Source organism: Pinus tabuliformis, chromosome 6, assembly GCF_031772625.1.
Source record: "Pinus tabuliformis cultivar Carrire ecotype Pingquan chromosome 6, CPIR1, whole genome shotgun sequence".
Lineage (NCBI taxonomy): Eukaryota > Viridiplantae > Streptophyta > Pinopsida > Pinales > Pinaceae > Pinus > Pinus tabuliformis.
Genome location: NC_142292.1, coordinates 21,349,946 through 21,352,948, shown reverse-complemented (window position 1 = coordinate 21,352,948; position 3,003 = coordinate 21,349,946).

Sequence of the window (3,003 nt, the reverse complement as noted above, 5' to 3'; positions counted from 1 at the left end):
TTGGTACCTGGTGATATTCTGACTTCAAATCGATCTTGCTGAAATATTTTGTCCCCTTCAGTTGGTCCAAGAGGTCATCAATCCGTGGGATCGGGTACCTATTACAAACAGTGATCTTTTTCAGTGCCCGATAGTCAATACAGAGTCTCCAAGTCCCATCCTTCTTCTGTACCAACACGATCGGGCTCCCACAGGGCGATGAACTTGGATGAATGTGACCTTTCTGCAGAAGTTCCTGAACCTGCCTCTTGATTTCATCATTCTCCAGAACGGAGCGCTGATAGATTGGTCCATTGGGCAGCGGCGCACCTGGGGTCAAATCGATGGAGTGCTTGACCTGATAGTGCAGAGGAACCCCTGCGGGGGAGGTGAAGATGTCCTCGTACTCCTCCACGACCTTGTCCATATATAGTTGTCGTGCGGAGGGGCCCTGTCTAGAGGTCGTGGCCACTGTCTTCTTCTTTTCTTGAGGGCGTATCATCAGGAAAACAAATTTCCCGATTTTGGAAACGAGCTTACTTCATTGTTTTGCAGTAATCAAAGAGATGGCGGTAAGCGGTGCTACCTCCGGTAACCTGTACAACTTAGTTCCCAAAGTAACAATAACAGCACGGGGCCTTGATTCATACACAACATGTCGCTTCCATAAGTATGGTTGTCCTAGTAATACATCACAAACTTCAAGGGGAGCAATGTCACACAATACCTCATCCATGAAGGGCTTGATGTTGTATGGAAGGCGACACTGCTAGCTCACGTGAAGATCCCGTCCTTGGTGAAGCCACCCGATGGTGTACAGTTGTGGATGTGTTGTGGTCGGTAAGCCCAACCACTTCGCAACCTTTGCTGAAATGAGGTTATTTTGGCTCCCGTTGTCGATAATGAACTGTAGCAGGGAGCCCTTTACCCACATCTTGGAGTGGAAGAGATGCTCGTCCTCCTCTAGATCTTCGGGTTCCTCCTTCTGGATCTTCATGGTGGCAATAGTGGTGTTGGGCTCCGCATCAATAATTTACTTCCCTTTATCATTCCCCTTGTCGGGTTCTAACCCAGAGTCGGAACCTGCATCTGATTCTGAAACCTTTAGCTCATCCACCAGTGATTGCTTGGCCCGACACTCACTTGTGTTATGAGTGGAGCTCTTATGGAACTCACACCACTTTCCCGTGTCCTTTTTCCGCTTCACGGTGTTGTTCTTTGCTTCCAACTTTGGCGAGTTGTCTTGGGCTACCCTGCCTTGGATTTGTCCTTTGTTCTATGGTTTGGGGGTACCTTTCCCTTGCTTTGGATTCGTAGATCCAAAGTCTCGCTTCTTCTGTTTAAACTTTTGCTCGACCCTGACGGCATATCAGTATGGAGTGCCGAGCGAGCAGATGTTCAGGAATTTTATTTCTTCCTGGATGTACTTGTGCAGGCAGCCACGGTATTTGAGTACCAAATGCTGCTCCGAATCCTTGATACCCAACTTTGTGCGAAGGGTATGGAAAATATTGGTGAACTCCGGCACGTCTTGGTCCCTTCCCTGCCGCAACGTGGTCCACTTTATGTATTGATCCTCATAGCTTCCGACAGGGTAGTACTGCTCTTTGATGGCATCCCGGAATGAATTCCAAGTGGGTACGACCGAAAATAGTGAGCTTTTACTTTCATCCTTATGCTCGTAGTAGGTTTCCCACCAGTCCTTGACGTGGGAGGCTGCTTTGAGAAGAGCGAAAATAATCTTTTCCCCGCTGGAAAAATCATGAACAGAAAAATAACCCTCTAGCAGATTTAACCATTTATTGACGGCATCTACGTCTATCTGACCCTCAAAAATGAGGATTTCAAAATTAACTTGTACCTTAAACGGTGTGGCGTTTCTAGAGTAGTTGTTGGAAGGCGGTGCATCGCCCCTAGGTAGCTGCTGAAGGATCTGGGCAAAGTTGTCCATCATCGCATTCCTTTGTCGCTCGAGGGCTTATTCAAGCAAGATTTTGATAGGATCTCCTGCCCCCTCGTCTTTCTTTTCATCCGTCATGGGAGGCCATCGGGATTTGCGAGGCTGGTCTTGCAAAGGTTCGACCAGTTCAAGCCCTAACTCCTTATATCCCAACCTCGTTGGGGACATGCAAAGAAAAACAGAGAAAAAAAAAGCAGACCACTTTGATACCACTAATCCAGATTTAAACAAGAACGCAAAAAAATACAGAGATAACCATATACACAAAGATGCAGTGGAAATAATACTTCATTTCATTAATGTAAAATATTGAAATATGCTTACAAACATAAATGTAAAGAAACCAGCTAGGGTGATGGTAGCTTATCTCTGAGAAGAGATGTGGCGGCTACATGCCTCTGAAATGTGTTACAATGAGGCTCGAAGGCCTATTTATTGTTGAGAAACAATGGAAAACCCTAAACATCCAAAAACCTAACCCTAGAAGATGAAACGCCAAACCATGGGCCCCGTTTGGGTAAATTGGTACATCAACTTCCCGGTGTCGTAACTTTGGCATACGATCTTCGTTTAACGCGCACAGTATCTCGTTAGAAAGAACTATCTAAGAACTACAACTTTGGGAAGGGAAACATTAGTTCATGGACCCATATTACTCCATGTTTTCCCAAAAAACGTCGTTTAGGGCCTCAAAATGGATCTGGAAGTTCAGGACCTGAAAAACTACTAAAAATAGTAAACTCTACTACAATTAAGGAAACTAAAAAGCTGAAAGAAACAATGGTGGGGGTCCAAGTGGACTTGGTAGGTGGCCACCAATATCCACCTGGATCAGTCAGAGAGTACTTCTCAGAGCTTTCAGAGGGTGATACTGATATGGAGGTAGTACTTGGTGATGACAGCATTGTTAGAGCAATCAGTGTGGGGACATTGACATTTGATAGGGGACCCAAACCTCCCTTGAAAGTGTCAAATGTTCTGTATGTGCCTGGAATGAAGAAGAACCTGATATCCGTCTCAGCACTTGAGGATAGAGGGTGTGATGTGTTGTTCAGGAGAGGGCA